This window comes from Pteropus alecto, unplaced genomic scaffold, assembly GCF_000325575.1.
Source record: "Pteropus alecto unplaced genomic scaffold, ASM32557v1 scaffold10, whole genome shotgun sequence".
NCBI lineage: Eukaryota > Metazoa > Chordata > Mammalia > Chiroptera > Pteropodidae > Pteropus > Pteropus alecto.
In genome coordinates this window covers 1240552-1249111 of record NW_006431210.1, presented here as the reverse complement: position 1 = coordinate 1249111, position 8560 = coordinate 1240552, and positions in this window count along the sequence as shown.

Genomic DNA, 8560 nt, shown 5'->3' with positions numbered 1-8560 from the left:
AGACTTCGTCAAATAATTAAAAACTGAAGGAAATTCAGCACTAGACCAGCCTTACAAAAAATTTTAAAGGAACATCTTTAAGCTGAAATAAAGAGTGTTAGTTACAGAAAAACATATGAAAGTACATATCTCACTAGTAAAGATAAATATGTAGTTGAATTCAGAATAATCTAATGTTCCAATGATGGCAGGTTAATCACTTATAAATCTAGTATGAAGGTTAAAAGACAAGAGTAATGAAAACAGCTGTAAGTATAATAATATTTTAATGGATATGCAAGATAAAAAAATAAACTGTGATATCAAAAACATAAAGCATGGATGGGTAGAGTAAAAATGAAGAGTATTAGAGGGTGTTCAAATTTAAGCTATTATCAACTTAAAATAGACTGTTATAAATAAGATGAAAGCCATGTAAGTCCATGGTAACCACAAAGCAAAAACCTATAGTAGATACAAAAAAGTTTTTAAAAAGGAATTTAAGTATACCACTAAAGAAAATAATTAAATGACAAAGGAAAAAGCAAGAGAAGAAATAAAGAAATTACAAAGTAGACATACACACATACACACAAAACAACAAAATGGCATGAAGTCCATACCTACTAATTACATGAAAATAGGCTAAATTCTCCAAAAGATAGAGTTGCTGAATGGATAAAAATCAAGACCTAGCTGTACACTACTTACAAGAGACTCACTTTAGCTTTAAGGACACACAGAGACTGAAAATGAAGATATTCTATGCAAATGTAAACCAAAAGAAAGTTGGGTAGCTATGCTTACATAAGCTATATGAGACAAAATAGACTTTAAGAGAAGACTGTAATATGAGACAAAGAGGGTTACTATATGACAAAGAAATCAATCCAACAATAGGATATAACATTCGTAAATATTTATGCACTTCAACATAGAAGCACCTAAATATACAAAGCAAATATTTACAGATCTAAAGGGAGAAATAGATAGCTATACAATAATAGTAGTTAACTTCAATACCCAACTTTTGACAATGGATAGATCATTAAGAAAGAAAATCAGTAATGAAACATTAGACTTAAATGACATGTTAGTCCAGGTGAGCTTAACAGATATTTACAGAACATTTCATCTAAGAGCAACAGAATACATATTCTTCTCCAGTATACATGGAACATTCTTCAGGATAGATCATACGTTAGTCCACAAGACAAGTCTTAATAAATTTAAAAAGATTAAAATTATATCAAGCATCTATTCTGACCACAATGATATAAAACTAAAAATCAGTTATAAGAAGTAAACTGAAAAAAACACAAATATGTGTAGATTAAACAACATGCTACTAATCAATGGCTCAAAGAAAAAAACCAAAAGAAAAATTAAAAAATATTCTGAGACAAATGAAATAGAAAGAAAACATAGCAAAACTTATGGGACCCAGCAAACCAGTTCTAAGAGGGAAGTTCATATCAATAAACACCTACAGTAAGAAAAAAAATTAATACAAAAAAGAAAATAAATATCAGAGTGGAAATAAATTAAAAAGACTAAAATGACAATAGAAAAAATCAATGAAACTAAGAATGAGTTTAATGAAAAGATAAACAAAACAGACAAATCTTTAGATAGACTCACCAAAAAAAATTAAAAAGAGGACTCAAATAAAATAAAAAATGAAAGAGGAAATATTATAACTGATAACTATAGTAATATAAAAAATCATAAGAGACTCTGAGAAATAATTATATGTCAACAATTTGGACAACCTAGAAGAAATGAATAAATTCCTAGAACTATAAAACCTATCAATTTCTTCATGAAGAAATAGAAAATCTGAATAAACCAATCACTGGTAAGAAGATTGAATCAGTAATAAAAAATTTCCCAGCAAAAGAAAGTCCAAGACCAGATGGTTTCCCTAAAGAATTCTACTAAATATTTAAAGAAGAATACCAATCCTTCTCAAACTCTTCCAGAAACAGAAAGGAATGCTACCAAATTCACCTTACGAGGCCAGCTTTACCCTGATACCAACACCAGACAAGAATGCCACAAGAAAAAATTATAGGCTAATATCCCTGATGAACATAGATGTAAAAATCCTCAACAAAATATTAGTGAACCAAGTTCAACAATACATTAAAAGGATATACATTTTTCTCCGAAAGACAGAGTAGCTGAATGAATAAAAATCAACCTAACTATACACAGCCTATAAGAGACTCACTTCAGCTTTAAGAAAGAGACTGAAACTGAAGGGATAGAAAAAGATATTTCATGCAAATGGAAACTGAAGGAAAGCTGGCATTGCTATACTTATATCAGACAAAATAGACTTTAAGAAAAGTCTATTTCAACCAAGTGAGGTTTACCCAAGGATGTAGGGATGGGTCAACATCCACAAATCAATCAGTTTTTAAAAATAATTAAGGACAAAATTATATAATAATCTCAAAATAGATGCAGAAAAAGAATTTGACAAAAATGTAACATCCATTTATGGTAATAACTCTCAACAAAGTGGGTTTAGAGGGACTGGACCTCAACATAATAAAGGTCATATATGACAAGCCAACAGCTAACATCATACCGACAGTGAAAAATTTAAAGCTTCTTCTCTGAGATTAGGAACAAGATGAGGATGCTCACTCTCAATAGGTTTAGTCATCATAATACCAGATGTCTTAGCCAGAGCAATTAGGCAAGAAAATAAATAAATGACATTCAAATTGGAAAGAAAGAAGTATAACTCTATCTACTTGCAGATAGAGTTGGCTCACTGTAGATGACACATAGTAAATGACTGACAGAAATTGCTCTTTTTCCACACAAAGTTCTAAAAGACTGGGAAAAGCAGAGATCTGATTCCCTTGATTACCGCAATGTCCATCTATAGCTCCTATGATACTGGAACCAGATTTGTCTTAGAAATTCCACCCTCAGAAGCTCTGTCTCATAAAAAGCACTGTGGTCCATAAAGTAACTATGATTCTCAAGGTAGACCGAGGGTCTCCTGTTTTTCCACATGCTAATTGGTTTGATTTAAATAAAGACTTCAGTGACTAAGTAGATTTGGGGAACACTTTTTAAATAAGAAAACAAGCTTAAAAGATTTAATTTATTATAAGACCTCAAAATCTTTGATATGAAAATGTTTAGTGTAGCTCCTCAAAACTGAGAGTATATTGAAAAATCTTTTCAAACCCACTTGAACATAGAGTCATTAATCTCAGCAATGAGGTGGTTCATGAAAAAACACTTAGGACATTTAAGATAGAATAAAGTTTGGTGTCCACTTGAGTCCTCAAGGGAAGAAAATTAAACTTGGGTGATTCAGGTTCAAAATAGATACAGAACTCTAGTACTTGACATTATATGTATAAGGCATACACAATGCTATAAATTTAATTAGTTGCTTCTGTAGATACTACTGAGTGTCAATTTATGGCTTGTTAATTTAACTGTAGGCTTAGATCCTTGAATAGAGTATTTGTCCTAATAAAGTTTGTTGAGAATATAAAGCAACAAATTATATCTGAATTAATTTTTAAAAATTTGCTTTGATAACCAGATGCTGACTGTGGATTTTCCAGCACTCTCTTGCAGACATCTAATGGTACAATTAAATAAATAACTTGTTGGTCTACAAGCCGAAGTGTCAAGAGAAGTAATTTATCAATTTGTTGACTACTCGTGGTCATCAGTCAATATATAGAACTGAAATTATTATTTCGCATACCAGCTCTTCTCCGGGAAGCTCCCAAGTTCATACTTTCTCTCCCTTGCCAAATAATTCTAAAACAGTCTGTTGATATAATGTCATATCAAAGAATTCTGCAACAAATGCCATAGTCATTTGTTTTTCTAGTTGTTATTATTTGAGGTCAGTTCTCTCACTGAATGATCTCTACCCTATATCCCTATCCTCTATGTGGATAATAAGAGAATTCTTAGCAATTAGCAGAGTTCCAGTAAAAATATTTTCCCTACCTATAATGCAGTAATGGCCAAGAGAAATTGAGGCAAACATTTTTCCTATCTACTTTAATAACTACACATCCAAGTAGGGACATGCAGGGTCCATGCTCAGGCGTGCCCTAGGCTCAGCATCCATCTTTCTGCTGCTTTACCACTTCCAGACTGACAGCTGAATTACTACACAGAAAAGGTTTCTGTGGGCTGTAACCATAATGCTGCCACTGAAACTAGTTTGTTGGCTACAGGATAAACAGAGATTAAAGGACAATTTTCATTAACAGAAAGATGGGGTATAGGAGAGTAGAGCTGCATCTGCATGGGAAAACAAGCTTAGCAAACTTGAAGACGAAATACAAGTAGACACATTCTAATTGAGTTGCTGAATTCTTGGAAGAAACCCACATCTGCATCTTAGACTGTGGCATATATATTTTTTTGTGCCTGATGGTTAAGAACAGAGGAGGTTTTTACCAGTAAATGTAATTGAAATTAGAGCAATAAAGAGAGGGAGTCAACAGTGTTTCAAAACGAAATGGCCATATTATCTTCAGGAAAATGTACCTTGTTCACAGAAGCATTATCATATTATAGAGCTGAAACTAAGATTGAGGAATGTGGGGAATATCAAGTCCATATTTAGTAAATTATTTGGCAAATATGTACAAGCAACTGTACTCCATATATTTGAGATGGGATCCTGGACTCAATGATCCTACAGCTTAAATTAAACAGAAGGAAGATGTATTCAAATATATCTTAGGTTACAAGTGTCAGGCTGGCAAGCATCATATTTACCCTGGAGTCTACTTCATCTCCAATTATCAGTAGGCCCTTAATATACATCTACTGAATAAAATTATTAAATTAGTTTTTTATATAAGGGAGAAAGTAGTAATAGCCATAAAGAAGTTACAAATACGAGTGGTGGGCTTCAAAGGGTGAAGAATTTACTTCCAGTTGGAAGGGTCAAAGATGACCTTACAGAGATGTGGCATATGATTTGGGTTTCAATATTTATCAATATTTGGAGGTTCAGAATAACACTGAGGAAAAACAAAGAACAGTAGGAACAGAGAAGTGGGTAATTCCTAGGGATTAATAGGAAACAGCAGGGGCATTCTTAATTCTCAGTAGCAACTATCCAGGCTAAAATGAACACACTCCTATCATTTTGATTTTCAGCATCAGATGAGGCAGCAAATGCTACCTATGTAACTACAAACTAAGTCAGGTCGTATTACAATTTGTAAATGGTTGTGGACCAAACTTCTTTTTTAAAATGTCAGAAAAACTGGAAAGAATACATTATTTCTTTTTTGTTGCTGTTAGCAGTTTTCCATGGTGATAAATTATAAATTGAAAACACACATTTTAATTTGATCCCTGGGTTTAGGCTGGAGCTGGCATTAGCTGTACCAGTAATTTAATTTCAGGCTCTATTCAGTACCTGGCATATTGCCTGGCACATAGTAGGTGTGTGAGAAATATTTGTTGAATGAATGACTATCAGAAGTCATGATTTTGTCATGTGCTGAGGAATATAGATTATTTTATAAAATGGGCTTTCTTTGTCATCTTTAGTCTCACTCTCAATTTAAAACTCAAAAATCCAAACACTCCATGAGTGATAAGAAAGTCTGATTCACAAGGTAGCTGACGGAAAAAAAAAATCACACTAGTTTCCCACTTCTACTCCACACACAGAAATCATGGTTTCTAACTTGTCAAGGTCACTTACAGGCATTCTTATTTTATCCAGGCTACTTGTTTTCAACATCTAATGTTCCCTTTGGATTTTCACTTACAGGAATTACACTCACATTATTTACTGCAAAGTGAATTACTGCATGGTTTTCCAAAGTACTTTGATGAAGTATCCACAGAAAGGAGTTCCAAGGGTCAGATGAGTTTGGGAAATGCTTCGTACCCTGAGCTTACTCTTGGAGGTTCGCTATGTTTAAGTAACACTCTTAAGATTCTGAGAAGCCCTGCAGTAATGAAACCCGATCACCTCTGTTTAACCCACTGTTTTTCAAACTGTTAAGATCATGGAATCTATTCTGAATAGCTCTTACTCTCTCAGAATTAGTGTTCTGAATTGCAACCTTGGAACAACATCCTAAGGTAAAGATTAAAAACTGATGAGCTGAGTGGAATGGTATTTTAAACTTGAGTGATCACACACATTGGGGGGTTGGGGGAGCAATGTCAGTACATTCTGTCAATAATGCCTGCCCCGCCTCACCTAGCAGCAGTCCCGCTACCCCTTTATAATGAGCATACTTTCTCTGCTTCATTCTGGCTCTGACATTCCCCTCATATTACTCCAAGATCATTTCAGATATGTACATCATTTGCTTGGTTTCTGTAGGATTTGACTTAGGAATTCTTGTCCTGCAGTATCTTAATTATTCAGTTGTCCCTACTGCTCTTTGAGGAGAAAGGAATGCCAGGATTCACATGGCAGGATAAAGAAAGGTCAGTATAGTAGCCCCTTATTCACCTGGGATACAGTCCAAGACCCCCAGTGGATACCTAAAACTGCAGATAGTACTGATCTTTATAAATATATGTGTGTGTATGTATACATATTTTCCTATACATACATACTTATGACAAAGTTTAATTTATAAATTAGGCACAGTAAGAGATTAAGAACAACCATAATAAAATAGAACAATTATCACTATATATTGCAATAAAAGTCATGTTATGTGGTCTCTCTCTTTTTCTCAAAAAAAAAAAAAAATCTCATTGTACTGTACTTGCCCTGCTTGTGACAATGTGAGATGATAGAATGCCTACCTGACGAGATGAAGTGAGGTGAATGATGTAGGCATTGTAATGTAGCGTTTGGTTATTACTGACCTTTGATGATATTTCAAAAGGAAGATCAAAATGAGCATAAATTTCTTTTTCCTCCTTCACAATTTCAATGATAGAGGATTTATTCTTACCGTAGATCTTAACAATCTTAGAATACCATTTTTTTCCTTATTAAATAGTCGAGAAGTTTTACCTATTCAATTAAAGAAAGCGCTGTACAGCTTCTCTTTGGCATATCTGAATTGTCAGCATTACTATGCTTTTGTGCCATTGTTAAGTAAAATAAGGGTTACTTAAACATAAGCACTGTGATACCGTGATACTGTGACAGTCACCCTATAGCAGAGAAGACTACTAAGTGACTAATGGGTGGGTGGTGTACACAGTGTTGATATGCTGGGCAAAGGGATAGTTCAAGTCCTAAGGCAGGATGGATCAAATCAACACGAGATTTCGTAACACCACTCAAAATGGTGCACAATCTAAAAATTATTAATTGTTCAATTCTGGAATTTTTCATTAATACTTTTGGACTGCAGTTGACCACAGGAAACTGAAACTGCAAGAAAGAACCTAAGGGGGACTACTATATAAGATGAAACCCTATTTTTAGCTACTAGAAGTAATTTCTGTGCCTATCCGAACTTCAAAGAAGCAATAAGAAGGTGCCTATATCAGCATCTTGGTCTCCAAATGGTATTTGCCCCATTCTTTGTATTCACACATCCATAATACTCCTAAAAGAATATGGGAATCTTGGGATGTTATAGAATATTATCACTATGAAGTGATCCAAGTGTGCTCCCTAGAAATAGATCCTGGCTTCTGAATGGGATCATTTTTTATTTTATATTTCAGATCTTTTTAGGCCCACAATGCAATGACTGGCTGTTCTACTGGTCCACTGGGCTCCAGACTAAACTCTGTCATTTACCAACAAATAGCACTGGGTCTTCACAGCAGACTGCCTTCATAAGGAAGCACTTGGCTCTACAGAATGGGTGCTTATGGCCCCCTTTTCAAAAATATTATGCTCTTCTTCCAAGGTAATATGCTACACTTTCCAGTTATATGATTTAAAATGTCTTAGTTACTAAAAATATCTTTGCCAAATTTTATAATTAAACATTTTAGTTTGCAAATTCTTGAGGCAATGGGGGCATTGGGAAAGACCAGAAAACCACAAGGGACGTTTTGCACATAACCATCATTCAGCCTTCTGCCAGGAAAGGTTGATAAAGAAACAAGATTTTTTTTCAAGAGGAGAGCATCTACAGTGCAAAGGTAACAGAGAGACATCTCGTTCTGTTTGTGCTCAACTTGTATTCTCCAAACAATGTATGGTACTGATAGCAAAATTTGCCTTGAAAACAGTAGATTCCAAAAGCATTCAAGACATCATGTTGATAGCTCTCAAGCATCTTTGGGAAATTTATTTTGTTTGTTTGTTTGTTTGTTTTTTCTTTTACTAAAATGTCCCACCATTTACTTTATTCTTCATCACTGTTGACTAAAAAATGAATTTTAGCAATTCCTCTCCTTATTCTATAAGATTAGAGTTTCTTCTCTAAATATTTTCCGATTTGAAACTTTGACTGTTTTTAATCATGTCAGATATTAGCATTTCATAATTCATTATTATTGTCCCTCTAAGTCAACTGATTATATTATCACCAAGAAAAGATGTAACTTTATGGTATGAAAGGGCAGTGAAATAAGCAAGTTTGCAAAGAAGCTTCCTGTATATGTTTTCCTCCTTTGGCATGAAGGA